Raw genomic sequence first — 16210 nt, 5'->3', positions numbered from 1 at the left:
TTGATGCTAATGGTGGACAGCAGTCAGACACATATGCAGGCTGAACCATTCACCTGGCGACTCCAATTCAATCCAGACATTCCAGTGCTTGTTGATCCATTCATGCAATGGTAGGGTATGTGGCAAACCCTGCCTTGTGTGAAGTTGTAGAAGAAATAAGAAATGAGTTAGCAGATACTGAATTTGATGAAGATGTTTTCAATGCCTTGCTTCAATGGTTGAAATCTCCAAAGTTCCCTTGGTTCAAAACTAAATTTTGCGAGTTAATTGTTGAAAGAATCGAAAAGGAGATTCAAGATTTAGATGAGCAGATCCAGTCATATGATTTCCAAGACCCTAAAAAGTTCTTGGAAATCCTTCCTCCTTCGCAACAAGAAATAACAGACTTGCCTATAGATGTTTACATTGACAATGTGCAGCTAGAGGTATGTGTTGCAGAGTTGGGGCAACCAACAGAGTCCGGCTTCCGCGATCCAATGGCAACATACATGGACACGTTTTTCAGTTTGATTGATAGATCAGGCTGTCTTGTATGTGACCAGGCTCATTACGTGCATGAAGGGCTGCCAGCAATTACATATGTGTCCTTGCGGAAGCATTCTCAAGCGGCGGCATCATTCTCAGGTTTACTTGAATGGTTAATCTGGCATTTCAGTATTACCTGATCTATTGTTTGTACAACAAATTAGGGTAGATTTTGTAAATAAATAAGCAGCCAAAAGGCAGCATCTTGTTCCAGTTTCATTACAGTTTAGTTTGAAGTTTGCCGAATTAGTCTTTCAATCAATTCAGTCAGTTTCCAGTTAATAAGTTGAGTCTTCAGTTGTGTTGATTTGTTGAAATAATGGACTCCATTGCCCAATGGATGGAGGCACTGTCTGCTCTCCCAAAGTTCTGCGGTTCTTGGCACCTCCAAAAAGTGGCAGCTGCCATCCCTAGTGGAGCCGATGTTAGACTCCGTCTTGTCAGTCAATTGATTCCTCTTCAAAACCCTGTTTTGAAGAAGAAATCATCAAGTTTGTTTGATGATGTGGTTTGGGATGGATTTGAGGAAACTGATGACCATATTGTGCCTGCTCCTGAAGACGCACAAGAAGGTACTTGGATGGTGAAAGGTGATTATAGGAAAAAGTCTCTCAATGTTCTATCTAAAAGTACAGAACAAAAGCCTGTAGGGAATAAAAATGCTTTGCACAGGGAAAAGGAGGATGTTATGGCATGTGTAAATGGCAAGGAGGAACCATCGACTCAGTTGCTGGATATGGATCCATGGTGTGATGAACGAGAAAAACAAGCAGGCATCCTTCCAGAGGCAGATTTTGACACATTTGTAAAAGCAACTTCAATTGAAGGTTTGAGAGGAAACCTTCAAGTAGACTATATTTTAAAGTTTCCTCTATATCTTCATGTTTGTACAGATGGTTTTCATCCGGACAAGAATAAAAATCAACATGGAGCATGGAAATCACTACTTGAGTGCTCTGTTCTTCTCACTTATTATCATTATGTTCAATGGCTATGCGGGAGATAACGATGACTATGGCTCGACTGCCCGTATTTTTCAAACAGAGAGACCTTTTGTTGTACCCAGCATGGACATACACTATTCCAACAGTTGTCCTGAAAATTCTTGTGTCGTTGATCGAGTCTTTTGCTTGGACTGCCATTACATATTATGTCACTGGATTTGCCCCTGAAGTGAGCAGGTTTTTTGGGCAATTTCTAGCTCTCTTTTGTCTACATCAATTATCATCATCATCCTTTCGCCTTATAGCTGGGATTTGCCGGACGATGTTCATATCTAACAGTGGAGGCTCATTTTGTCTATTGATTATCTTCGTACTTAGTGGATTTATTATTCCACGAAGTTCAGTTCCCAAATGGTGGCTATGGGGTTACTGGATCTCGCCATTAGCCTATGCAGAGACAGCAATCACAGTCAATGAATTTCTTGCTCCCCGCTGGGAAAAGCCGTTCTCTTCAAACATGACTATTGGGCAATTTGTTCTTCAGAGTCATGGCCTCTTTGGGAAAGCTCATTTCTATTGGGTTAGTGTGGGTGCTATGGTTGGATTTACATTCTCCGCAGCTGATGAACAAGGACTAAACCATGCATTGGATCGTGCTATTACTTACTATAGAAAAAAGCCAAATTGGTGGCTAGAACTTGTTAAGAAGGCGATAACAATAGATTTTAGCTGGGATTCTTCTGCTACTCAGTATGAAGAGCTTTATGAACAGGCTCTGGCAAGAGCAAGAGCCCAACAAGCCCGCATTTCTAGCTCCACTCGACAATCTGCTTCAAATTCATTTATGTTTTGATAATATAACAATTTGAAGGAAACAAACATGGTTGGATGATCCACTTATGTGGGGGTTTAAGGGTTCTCCTATTACGAACTGGAAGCAAGCTCGTTGGACTCTCACAGCAGAGGACATTTGCTTCACAAATCCTTTCTTTACATACTTCTTTCGACTTGGCAAATGCATCCCTATTACAAGAGGTGCTGGCATTTACCAGACACATATGAATGAGGCTCTTGATCTCATTAATAAAGGAGAATGGGCAAGGTATCACAAGATGGTGGGCCTATACGAAGGTTAAAGTGGGGAACTGCAAGCCTTATTGTGTGTGCTTCTGTTACACCAATTGTTCTTCCTATTGTACACAGTGGGTTTGAACAAGTAATGCCGGAGAAGCACTGGTTCGGAAGAAGGCCACTTCTTCCTCTTTGTCTAAAAAAAAAACATTAATATTGTTGTCGGCGAACCTATGGAGTTTGATATTTCCACACTTCAGCAGAGAGCTGAGTCTGTGTCGAGAGTTCTTAGAGCATCCGGGGATGAATGCAATGAAGGAAACAAGGGCCATCTCGACAGCTCTGGATGGCCAACAGGATTGTGTAAAGGATTAGATGAAATCGTGCAGAAATGGATTTTCATACATATCTCGGATCACATTCGAAATGCCATGCAGAAAGCTGTGCGCAAAAGCCAGGTCTCTTAGTAAAAACGACCATAAATAATTTACACCTCCTGTAGCTGGGCATTGACCTGTAGTGATTTTCTCCTATCAAAATGTGCTTCAAGGATCTGCTTAAAGGGTGTGGTATATGGCCCAAGAGCGCTATTCAAACGGAGCCAAAATACTTTAAATTGGAACGATGATATACATCACAGCCGAAGATATAGCATTCGATTTCTATTTCAAGACCTCAGTTAATAAGTCAAAAAGATCTGCGCTCCAGTTTATTAGCCATCAGAGGATTTCAAGGGGAACGATCTTCTGTTTCAGGAAAAAGAAATGATTTTATCTCTTTTTTGTAAGTGCAAGTGAAACAGTGCCCCTGTTTTGGGGGTCGATCTGTTGTGTTTTTTTAGAATAGTTTATTTAATGTATAAAGATAATCATTTGAAAAAGTTAGTGGGGAGAGTAGAGAGTTGTGAGAGCTGGTGAAGAACAGAGAGTTTCATTGTACAGCTGATTGACAGAGATCTTAATGAAAAATACAGCTCTGACCCCTGAGATTCCTGTGGTATGACAATTTAGCATAAGTTTTCCTTCTGTTTCATATGTAACCTGTTATGTTTTCATTTCACTTCATGATCATTTCCAATTGAAAAAATGAAGTGTTTAGGTAGAATTCATAATATTTTATGCTCTGCCTATAAGTTTGTTCATATTTAATGTTTTCTTCTGTTTGACAAGGATTCATCCTCTATGCCCTTGTCAGCTCCTCAGCAGTCATGCCATTCCATTTAATCTCAATTTGATGTTAAATTTCTTGCCTACCTTGCCTCAGGGGATAATCTGTGTTCTTGATTACATTTCTCTGCTCAAGCTGTTACTTTGCCCATGCAGCCCAGAAAAACCCCATCATTTTATTAAAAACCACTTTTTATCAATTTACTAGCCTAAAATCAGTTTCTTTTAAAGTCATCTCAGCCCCTTTTAGAAAACTTTTTGCTGAGATAGACTGGAGAGAGCCCTCTCTTGCCCCGTAAGGCTAGCTACGAGGTTAAGTGGTTTTATGTTGCCTTGGAGTTTGCCTTTCTCAGCCTGAGGTGAAATTTCAAGCGCTAACATATTGGCGACCATACTGGGGAGAACATTCGACTTGTTGATTGTCTTGTCCCAGTACATGAAATCAAATTGCAGATCTGATGCTGATGGTGGACAGCAGTCAGACACATATGCAGGCTGAACCATTCACCTGGCGACTCCAATTCGATCCAGACATTCCAGTGCTTGTTGATCCATTCATGCAATGGTAGGGTATGTGGCAAACCCTGCCCTGTGTGAAGCTGTAGAAGAAATAAGAAATGAGTTAGCAGATACTGAATTTGATGAAGATGTTTTCAGTGCCTTGCTTCAATGGTTGAAATCTCCAAAGTTCCCTTGGTTCAAAACTAAATTTTGCGAGTTAATTGTTGAAAGAATCGAAAAGGAGATTCAAGATTTAGATGAGCAGATCCAGTCATATGATTTCCAAGACCCTAAAAAGTTCTTGGAAATCCTTCCTCCTTCGCAACAAGAAATAACAGACTTGCCTATAGATGTTTACATTGACAATGTGCAGCTGGAGGTATGTGTTGCAGAGTTGGGGCAGCCAACAGAGTCCGGTTTCCGCGATCCAATGGCAACATACATGGACACATTTTTCAGTTTGATTGATAGATCAGGTTGTCTTGTATGTGACCAGGCTCATTACGTGCATGAAGGGCTGCCAGCAATTACATCTATGTCCTTGCGGAAGCATTCTCAAGCGGCGGCATCATTCTCAGGTTTACTTGAATGGTTAATCTGGCATTTTAGTATTACCTGATCTATTGTTTGTACAACAGATTAGGGTAGATTTTGTAAATAAATAAGCAGCCAAAAGGCAGCATCTTGTTCCAGTTTCATTACAGTTTAGTTTGAAGTTTGCCGAATTAGTCTTTCAATCAATTCAGTCAGTTTCCAGTTAATAAGTTGAGTCTTCAGTTGTGTTGATTTGTTGAAATAATGGAATCCATTGCCCAATGGATGGAGGCACTGTCTGCTCCCCCAAAGTTCTGCGGTTCTTGGCACCTCCAAAAAGCGGCAGCTGCCATCCCTAGTGGAGCCGATGTTAGACTCCGTCTTGTCAGTCAATTGATTCCTCTTCAAAACCCTGTTTTGAAGAAGAAATCATCAAGTTTGTTTGATGATGTGGTTTGGGATGGATTTGAGGAAACTGATGACCATATTGTGCCTGCTCCTGAAGACGCACAAGAAGGTACTTGGATGGTGAAAGGTGATTATAGGAAAAAGTCTCTCAATGTTCTATCTAAAAGTACAGAACAAAAGCCTGTAGGGAATAAAAATGCTTTGCACAAGGAAAAGGAGGATGTTATGGCATGTGTAAATGGCAAGGAGGAACCATCGACTCAGTTGCTGGATATGGATCCATGGTGTGATGAACGAGAAAAACAAGCAGGCATCCTTCCAGAGGCAGATTTTGACACATTTGTAAAAGCAACTTCAATTGAAGGTTTGAGAGGAAACCTTCAAGTAGACTATATTTTAAAGTTTCCTCTATATCTTCATGTTTGTACAGATGGTTTTCATCCGGACAAGAATGAAAATTGACATGGAGCATGGAAATTACTACTTGAGTGCTCTGTTCTTCTCACTTATTATCATTATGTTCAATGGCTATGCGGGAGATAACGATGACTATGGCTCGACTGCCATATTTTTCAAACAGAGAGACCTTTTGTTGTACCCAGCATGGACATACACTATTCCAACAGTTGTCCTGAAAATTCCTGTGTCGTTGATCGAGTCTTTTGCTTGGACTGCCATTACATATTATGTCACTGGATTTGCCCCTGAAGTGAGCAGGTTTTTTGGGCAATTTCTAGCTCTCTTTTGTCTGCATCAGTTATCATCATCATCATTTTGCCTTATAGCTGGGATTTGCCGGACGATGGTCATATCTAACAGTGGAGGCTCATTTTGTCTATTGATTATCTTCGTACTTAGTGGATTTATTATTCCACGAAATTCAGTTCCCAAATGGTGGCTATGGGGTTACTGGATCTCGCCATTAACCTATGCAGAGACAGCAATCACAGTCAATGAATTTCTTGCTCCCCGCTGGGAAAAGCCGTTCTCTTCAAACATGATTATTGGGCAATTTGTTCTTCAGAGTCATGGCCTCTTTGGGAAAGCTCATTTCTATTGGGTTAGTATGGGTGCTATGGTTGGATTTACATTCTCTGCAGCTGATAAACAAGGACTAAACCATGCATTGGATCGTGCTATTACTTACTATAGAAAAAAAGCCAAATTGGTGGCTAGAACTTGTTAAGAAGGCAATAACAATAGATTTTAGCTGGGATTCTTCTGCTACTCAGTATGAAGAGCTTTTTGAACAGGTTCTGGCAAGAGCAAGAGCCCAACAAGCCCGCATTTCTAGCTCCACTCGACAATCTGCTTCAAATTCATTTATGTTTTGATAATATAACAATTTGAAGGAAACAAACATGGTTGGATGATCCACTTATGTGGGGGTTTAAGGGTTCTCCTATTACGAACTGGAAGCAAGCTCGTTGGACTCTCACAGCAGAGGACATTTGCTTCACAAATCCTTTCTTTACATACTTCTTTCGACTTGGCAAATGCATCCCTATTACAAGAGGTGCTGGCATTTACCAGACACATATGAATGAGGCTCTTGATCTCATTAATAAAGGAGAATGGGCAAGGTATCACAAGATGGTGGGCCTATACGAAGGTTAAAGTGGGGAACTGCAAGCCTTATTGTGTGTGCTTCTGTTACACCAATTGTTCTTCCTATTGTACACAGTGGGTTTGAACAGGTAATGCCGGAGAAGCACTGGTTCGGAAGAAGTCCACTTCTTCCTCTTTGTCTAAAAAAAAAAAACATTAATATTGTTGTCGGTGAACCTATGGAGTTTGATATTTCCACACTTCAGCAGAGAGCTGAGTCTGTGTCGAGAGTTCTTAGAGCATCCGGGGATGAATGCAATGAAGGAAACAAGGGCCATCTCGACAGCTCTGGATGGCCAACAGGATTGTGTAAAGGATTAGATGAAATCGCGCAGAAATGGATTTTCATACATATCTCGGATCACATTCGAAATGCCATGCAGAAAGTGTGCGCAAAAGCCAGGTCTCTTAGTAAAAACGACCATAAATAATTTACACCTCCTGTAGCTGGGCATTGACCTGTAGTGATTTTCTCCTATCAAAATGTGCTTCAAGGATCTGCTTAAAGGGTGTGGTATATGGCCCAAGAGCGCTATTCAAACGGAGCCAAAATACTTTAAATTGGAACGAAGATATACATCACAGCCGAAGATATAGCATTTGATTTCTATTTCAAGACCTTAGTTAATAAGTCAAAAAGATCTGCGCTCCAGTTTATTAGCCATCAGAGGATTTCAAGGGGAACAATCTTCTGTTTCAGGAAAAAGAAATGATTTTATCTATTTTTTGTAACTGCAGGTGAAATAGCGCCCCTGTTTTGGGGGTCGATCTGTTGTGTTTTTTTAGAATAGTTTATTTAATGTATAAAGATAATCATTTGAAAAAGTTAGTGGGGAGAGGAGAGAGTTGTGAGAGGTGGTGAGAGATTCCTGTGGTATGACAATTTAGCATAAGTTTTCCTTCTGTTTCATATGTAACCTGTTATGTTTTCATTTCACTTCATGATCATTTCCAATTGAAAAAATGAAGTGTTTAGGTAGAATTCATAATATTTTATGCTCTGCCTATAAGTTTGTTCATATTTAATGTTTTCTTCTGTTTGACAAGGATTCATCCTCTATGCCCTTGTCAGCTCCTCAGCAGTCATGCCATTCCATTTAATCTCAATTTGATATTAAATTTCTTGCCTACCTTGCCTCAGGGGATAATTTGTGTTCTTGATTACATTTCTCTGCTCAAGCTGTTACTTTGCCCATGCAGCCCAGAAAAACCCCATCATTTGATTAAAAACCCCTTTTTATCAATTTACTAGGCTAAAATCAGTTTCTTTTAAAGTCATCTCAGCCCCTTTTAGAAAACTTTTTGCTGAGATAGACCGGAGAGAGCCCTCTCTTGCCCCGTAAGGCTAGCTACGAGGTTAAGTGGTTTTATGTTGCCTTGGAGTTTGCCTTTCTCAGCTTGAGGTGAAATTTCAAGCGCTAACATATTGGCGACCATACTGGGAAGAACATTCGACTTGTTGATTGTCTTGTCCCAGTACATGAAATCAAATTGCAGATCTGATGCTGATGGTGGACAGCAGTCAGACACATATGCAGGCTGAACCATTCACCTGGCGACTCCAATTCGATCCAGACATTCCAGTGCTTGTTGATCCATTCATGCAATGGCAGGGTATGTGGCAAACCCTGCCCTGTGTGAAGCTGTAGAAGAAATAAGAAATGAGTTAGCAGATACTGAATTTGATGAAGATGTTTTCAATGCCTTGCTTCAATGGTTGAAATCTCCAAAGTTCCCTTGGTTAAAAACTAAATTTTGCGAGTTAATTGTTGAAAGAATCGAAAAGGAGATTCAAGATTTAGATGAGCAGATCCAGTCATATGATTTCCAAGACCCTAAAAAGTTCTTGGAAATCCTTCCTCCTTCGCAACAAGAAATAACAGACTTGCCTATAGATGTTTACATTGACAATGTGCAGCTGGAGGTATGTGTTGCAGAGTTGGGGCAGCCAACAGAGTCCGGCTTCCGCGATCCAATGGCAACATACATGGACACGTTTTTCAGTTTGATTGATAGATCAGGCTGTCTTGTATGTGACCGGGCTCATTACGTGCATGAAGGGCTGCCAGCAATTACATCTGTGTCCTTGCGGAAGCATTCTCAAGCGGCGGCATCATTCTCAGGTTTACTTGAATGGTTAATCTGGCATTTTAGTATTACCTGATCTATTGTTTGTACAGCAGATTAGGGTAGATTTTGTAAATAAATAAGCAGCCAAAAGGCAGCATCTTGTTCCAGTTTCATTACAGTTTAGTTTGAAGTTTGCCGAATTAGTCTTTCAATCAATTCAGTCAGTTTCCAGTTAATAAGTTGAGTCTTCAGTTGTGTTGATTTGTTGAAATAATGGACTCCATTGCCCAATGGATGGAGGCACTGTCTGCTCTCCCAAAGTTCTGCGGTTCTTGGCACCTCCAAAAAGCGGCAGCTGCCATCCCTAGTGGAGCCGATGTTAGACTCCGTCTTGTCAGTCAATTGATTCTTCTTCAAAACCCTGTTTTGAAGAAGAAATCATCAAGTTTGTTTGATGATGTGGTTTGGGATGGATTTGAGGAAACTGATGACCATATTGTGCCTGCTCCTGAAGACGCACAAGAAGGTACTTGGATGGTGAAAGGTGATTATAGGAAAAAGTCTCTCAATGTTCTATCTAAAAGTACAGAACAAAAGCCTGTAGGGAATAAAAATGCTTTGCACAGGGAAAAGGAGGATGTTATGGCATGTGTAAATGGCAAGGAGGAACCATCGACTCAGTTGCTAGATATGGATCCATGGTGTGATGAACGAGAAAAACAAGCAGGCATCCTTCCAGAGGCAGATTTTGACACATTTGTAAAAGCAACATCAATTGAAGGTTTGAGAGGAAACCTTCAAGTAGACTATATTTTAAAGTTTCCTCTATATCTTCATGTTTGTACAGATGGTTTTCATCCGGACAAGAATGAAAATCGACATGGAGCATGGAAATTACTACTTGAGTGCTCTGTTCTTCTCACTTATTATCATTATGTTCAATGGATATGCGGGAGATAACGGTGACTATGGCTCGACTGCCCGTATTTTTCAAACAGAGAGACCTTTTGTTGTACCCAGCATGGACATACACTATTCCAACAGTTGTCCTGAAAATTCCTGTGTCGTTGATCGAGTCTTTTGCTTGGACTGCCATTACATATTATGTCACTGGATTTGCCCCTGAAGTGAGCAGGTTTTTTGGGCAATTTCTAGCTCTCTTTTGTCTGCATCAGTTATCATCATCATTATTTTGCCTTATAGCTGGGATTTGTCGGACGATGGTCATATCTAACAGTGGAGGCTCATTTTGTCTATTGATTATCTTCGTACTTAGTGGATTTATTATTCCACGAAGTTCAGTTCCCAAATGGTGGCTATGGGGTTACTGGATCTCGCCATTAGCCTATGCAGAGACAGCAATCACAGTCAATGAATTTCTTGCTCCCCGCTGGGAAAAGCCGTTCTCTTCAAACATGATTATTGGGCAATTTTTTCTTCAGAGTCATGGCCTCTTTGGGAAAGCTCATTTCTATTGGGTTAGTATGGGTGCTATGGTTGGATTTACATTCTTCGCAGCTGATGAACAAGGACTAAACCATGCATTGGATCGTGCTATTACTTACTATAGATAAAAAGCCAAATTGGTGGCTAGAACTTGTTAAGAAGGCAATAACGATAGATTTTAGCTGGGATTCTTCTACTACTCAGTATGAAGAGCTTTTTGAACAGGTTCTGGCAAGAGCAAGAGCCCAACAAGCCCGCATTTCTAGCTCCACTCGACAATCTGCTTCAAATTCATTTATGTTTTGATAATATAACAATTTGAAGGAAACAAACATGGTTGGATGATCCACTTATGTGGGGGTTTAAGGGTTCTCCTATTACGAACTGGAAGCAAGCTCGTTGGACTCTCACAGCAGAGGACATTTGCTTCACAAATCCTTTCTTTACATACTTCTTTCGACTTGGAAAATGCATCCCTATTACAAGAGGTGCTGGCATTTACCAGAAACATATGAATGAGGCTCTTGATCTCATTAATAAAGGAGAATGGGCAAGGTATCACAAGATGGTGGGCCTATACGAAGGTTAAAGTGGGGAACTGCAAGCCTTATTGTGTGTGCTTCTGTTACACCAATTGTTCTTCCTATTGTACACAGTGGGTTTGAAAAGGTAATGCCGGAGAAGCACTGGTTCGGAAGAAGGCCACTTCTTCCTCTTTGTCTAAAAAAAAAACATTAATATTGTTGTCGGCGAACCTATGGAGTTTGATATTTCCACACTTCAGCAGAGAGCTGAGTCTGTGTCGAGAGTTCTTAGAGCATCCGGGGATGAATGCAATGAAGGAAACAAGGGCCATCTCGACAGCTCTGGATGGCCAACAGGATTGTGTAAAGGATTAGATGAAATCGCGCAGAAATGGATTTTCATACATATCTCGGATCACATTCGAAATGCCATGCAGAAAGCTCTGCGCAAAAGCCAGGTCTCTTAGTAAAAAAGACCATAAATAATTTACACCTCCTGTAGCTGGGCATTGACCTGTAGTGATTTTCTCCTATCAAAATGTGCTTCAAGGATCTGCTTAAAGGGTGTGGTATATGGCCCAAGAGCGCTATTCAAACGGAGCCAAAATACTTTAAATTGGAACGAAGATATACATCACAGCCGAAGATATAGCATTCGATTTCTATTTCAATACCTCAGTTAATAAGTCAAAAAGATCTGCGCTCCAGTTTATTAGCCATTAGAGGATTTCAAGGGGAACGATCTTCTGTTTCAGGAAAAAGAAATGATTTTATCTCTTTTTTGTAACTGCGGGTGAAACAGTGCCCCTGTTTTGGGGGTCGATCTGTTGTGTTTTTTTAGAATAGTTTATTTAATGTATAAAGATAATCATTTGAAAAAGTTAGTGGGGAGAGGAGAGAGTTGTGAGAGCTGGTGAAGAACAGAGAGTTTCATTGTACAGCTGATTGACAGAGATCTTAATGAAAAATACAGCTCTGACCCCTGAGATTCCTGTGGTATGACAATTTATCATAATTTTTCCTTCTGTTTCATATGTAACCTGTTATGTTTTCATTTCACTTCATGATCATTTCCAATTGAACAAATGAAGTGTTTAGGTAGAATTCATAATATTTTATGCTCTGCCTATAAGTTTGTTCATATTTAATGTTTTCTTCTGTTTGACAAGGATTCATCCTCTATGCCCTTGTCAGCTCCTCAGCAGTCATGCCATTCCATTTAATCTCAATTTGATGTTAAATTTCTTGCCTACCTTGCCTCAAGGGATAATCTGTGTTCTTGATTACATTTCTCTGCTCAAGCTGTTACTTTGCCCATGCAGCCCAGAAAAAACCCATCATTTTATTAAAAACCCGTTTTTATCAATTTACTAGCCTAAAATCAGTTTCTTTTAAAGTCATCTCAGCCCCTTTTAGAAATCTTTTTGCTGAGATAGACCGGAGAGAGCCCTCTCCTGCCCCGTAGGGCTAGCTACGAGGCTAAGTGGTTTGATGTTGCCTTGGAGTTTGCCTTTCTCAGCCTGAGGTGAAATTTCAAGCGCTAACATATTGGCGACCATACTGGGGAGAACATTCGACTTGTTGATTGTCTTGTCCCAGTACATGAAATCAAATTGCAGATCTGATGCTGATGGTGGACAGCAGTCAGACACATATGCAGGCTGAACCATTCACCTGGCGACTCCAATTCGATCCAGACATTCCAGTGCTTGTTGATCCATTCATGCAATGGCAGGGTATGTGGCAAACCCTGCCCTGTGTGAAGCTGTAGAAGAAATAAGAAATGAGTTAGCAGATACTGAATTTGATGAAGATGTTTTCAATGCCTTGCTTCAATGGTTGAAATCTCCAAAGTTCCCTTGGTTCAAAACTAAATTTTGCGAGTTAATTGTTGAAAGAATCGAAAAGGAGATTCAAGATTTAGATGAGCAGATCCAGTCATATGATTTCCAAGACCCTAAAAAGTTCTTGGAAATCCTTCCTCCTTCGTAACAAGAAATAACAGACTTGCCTATAGATGTTTACATTGACAATGTGCAGCTGGAGGTATGTGTTGCAGAGTTGGGGCAGCCAACAGAGTCCGGCTTCCGCGATCCAATGGCAACATACATGGACACGTTTTTCAGTTTGATTGATAGATCAAGCTGTCTTGTATGTGACCAGGCTCATTACGTGCATGAAGGGCTGCCAGCAATTACATCTGTGTCCTTGCGGAAGCATTCTCAAGCGGCGGCATCATTCTCAGGTTTACTTGAATGGTTAATCTGGCATTTCAGTATTACCTGATCTATTGTTTGTACAGTAGATTAGGGTAGATTTTGTAAATAAATAAGCAGCCAAAAGGCAGCATCTTGTTCCAGTTTCATTACAGTTTAGTTTGAAGTTTGCCGAATTAGTCTTTCAATCAATTAGTCAGTTTCCAATTAATAAGTTGAGTCTTCAGTTGTGTTGATTTGTTGAAATAATGGACTCCATTGCCTAATGGATGGAGGCACTGTCTGCTCTCCCAAAGTTCTGTGGTTCTTGGCACCTCCAAAAAGCGGCAGCTGCCATCCCTAGTGGAGCCAATGTTAGGCTCCGTCTTGTCAGTCAATTGATTCCTCTTCAAAACCCTGTTTTGAAGAAGAAATCATCAAGTTTGTTTGATGATGTGGTTTGGGATGGATTTGAGGAAACTGATGACCATATTGTGCCTACTCCTGAAGACGCACAAGAAGGTACTTGGATTGTGAAAGGTGATTATAGGAAAAAGTCTCTCAATGTTCTATCTAAAAGTACAGAACAAAAGCCTGTAGGGAATAAAAATGCTTTGCACAGGGAAAAGGAGGATGTTATGGCATGTGTAAATGGCAAGGAGGAACCATCGACTCAGTTGCTGGATATGGATCCATGGTGTGATGAACGAGAAAAACAAGCAGGCATCCTTCCAGAGGCAGATTTTGACACATTTGTAAAAGCAACTTCAATTGAAGGTTTGAGAGGAAGCCTTCAAGTAGACTATATTTTAAAGTTTCTTCTATATCTTCATGTTTGTACAGATGGTTTTCATCCGGACAAGAATGAAAATCAACATGGAGCATGGAAATTACTACTTGAGTGCTCTGTTCTTCTCACTTATTATCATTATGTTCAATGGCTATGCGGGAGATAACGATGACTATGGCTCGACTGCCCGTATTTTTCAAACAGAGAGACCTTTTGTTGTACCCAGCATGGACATACACTATTCCAACAGTTGTCCTAAAAATTCCTGTGTCATTGATCGAGTCTTTTGCTTGGACTGCCATTACATATTATGTCACTGGATTTGCCCCTGAAGTGAGCAGGTTTTTTGGGCAATTTCTAGCTCTCTTTTGTCTGCATCAGTTATCATCATCATTATTTCGCCTTATAGCTGGGATTTGCCGGACGATGGTCATATCTAACAGTGGAGGCTCATTTTGTCTATTGATTATCTTCGTACTTAGTGGATTTATTATTCCACGAAGTTCAGTTCCCAAATGGTGGCTATGGGGTTACTGGATCTCGCCATTAGCCTATGCAGAGACAGCAATCACAGTCAATGAATTTCTTGCTCCCCGCTGGGAAAAGTCGTTCTCTTCAAACATGATTATTGGGCAATTTGTTCTTCAGAGTCATGGCCTCTTTGGGAAAGCTCATTTCTATTGGGTTTGTATGGGTGCTATGGTTGGATTTACATTCTCCGCAGCTGATGAACAAGGACTAAACCATGCATTGGATCGTGCTATTACTTACTATAGAAAAATAGCCAAATTGGTGGCTAGAACTTGTTAAGAAGGCGATAACAATAGATTTTAGCTGGGATTCTTCTGCTACTCAGTATGAAGAGCTTTATGAACATGCTCTGGCAAGAGCAAGAGCCCAACAAGCCCGCATTTCTAGCTCCACTCGACAATCTGCTTCAAATTCATTTATGTTTTGATAATATAACAATTTGAAGGAAACAAACATGGTTGGATGATCCACTTATGTGGGGGTTTAAGGGTTCTCCTATTACGAACTGGAAGCAAGCTCGTTGGACTCTCACAGCAGAGGACATTTGCTTCACAAATCCTTTCTTTACATACTTCTTTCGACTTGGCAAATGCATCCCTATTACAAGAGGTGCTGGCATTTACCAGACACATATGAATGAGGCTCTTGATCTCATTAATAAAGGAGAATGGGCAAGGTATCACAAGATGGTGGGCCTATACGAAGGTTAAAGTGGGGAACTGCAAGCCTTATTGTGCGTGCTTCTATTACACCAATTGTTCTTCCTATTGTACACAGTGGGTTTGAACAGGTAATGCCGGAGAAGCACTGGTTCGGAAGAAGGCCACTTCTTCCTCTTTGTCTAAAAAAAAAAACATTAATATTGTTGTCGGCGAACCTATGGAGTTTGATATTTCCACACTTCAGCAGAGAGCTGAGTCTGTGTCGAGAGTTCTTAGAGCATCCGGGGATGAATGCAATGAAGGAAACAAGGGCCATCTCGACAGCTCTGGATGGCCAACAGGATTGTGTAAAGGATTAGATGAAATCGCGCAGAAATGGCTTTTCATACATATCTCGGATCACATTCGAAATGCCATGGAGAAAGCTGTGCGCAAAAGCCAGGTCTCTTAGTAAAAACGACCATAAATAATTTACACCTCCTGTAGTTGGGCATTGACCTGTAGTGATTTTCTCCTATCAAAATGTGCTTCAAGGATCTGCTTAAAGGGTGTGGTATATGGCCCAAGAGCGCTATTCAAACGGAGCCAAAATACTTTAAATTGGAACGAAGATATACATCACAGCCGAAGATATAGCATTCGATTTCTATTTCAAGACCTCAGTTAATAAGTCAAAAAGATCTGCGCTCCAGTTTATTAGCCATCAGAGGATTTCAAGGGGAACGATCTTCTGTTTCAGGAAAAAGAAATGATTCTATCTCTTTTTTGTAACTGCAGGTGAAACAGCGCCCCTGTTTTGGGGGTCGATCTGTTGTGTTTTTTTAGAATAGTTTATTTAATGTATAAAAATAATCATTTGAAAAAGTTAGTGGGGAGAGGAGAGAGTTGTGAGAGCTGGTGAAGAACAGAGAGTTTCATTGTACAGCTGATTGACAGAGATCTTAATGAAAAATACAGCTCTGACCCCTGAGATTCCTGTGGTATGACAATTTAGCATAAGTTTTCCTTCTGTTTCATATGTAACCTGTTATGTTTTCATTTCACTTCATGATCATTTCCAATTGAACAAATGAAGTGTTTAGGTAGAATTCATAATATTTTATGCTCTGCCTATAAGTTTGTTCATATTTAATGTTTTCTTCTGTTTGACAAGGATTCATCCTCTATGCCCTTGTCAGCTCCTCAGCAGTCATGCCATTCCATTTAATCTCAATTTGATGTTAAATTTCTTGCCT

General features: G+C 40.5%; 3 pseudogenes; all 3 read left to right on the top strand.

Moving 5' to 3' along the window:
* Nucleotides 1–6382: 6382 nt before the first annotated feature.
* On the top strand, nt 6383–7188 carry LOC149185342 (N-acylphosphatidylethanolamine synthase pseudogene; annotated as a pseudogene).
* Nucleotides 7189–10478: 3290 nt separating this feature from the next.
* On the top strand, nt 10479–11264 carry LOC149185341 (N-acylphosphatidylethanolamine synthase pseudogene; annotated as a pseudogene).
* Nucleotides 11265–14639: 3375 nt separating this feature from the next.
* LOC149185340 (N-acylphosphatidylethanolamine synthase pseudogene) lies at nt 14640–15426 on the top strand (annotated as a pseudogene).
* Nucleotides 15427–16210: the final 784 nt, after the last annotated feature.

This window comes from Pinus tabuliformis, chromosome 3_2 (genome assembly GCF_031772625.1).
Source record: "Pinus tabuliformis cultivar Carrire ecotype Pingquan chromosome 3_2, CPIR1, whole genome shotgun sequence".
NCBI lineage: Eukaryota > Viridiplantae > Streptophyta > Pinopsida > Pinales > Pinaceae > Pinus > Pinus tabuliformis.
The sequence above is the reverse complement of the archived record's forward strand: the minus strand, read 5'-3'. Positions and strand labels throughout refer to the sequence as shown.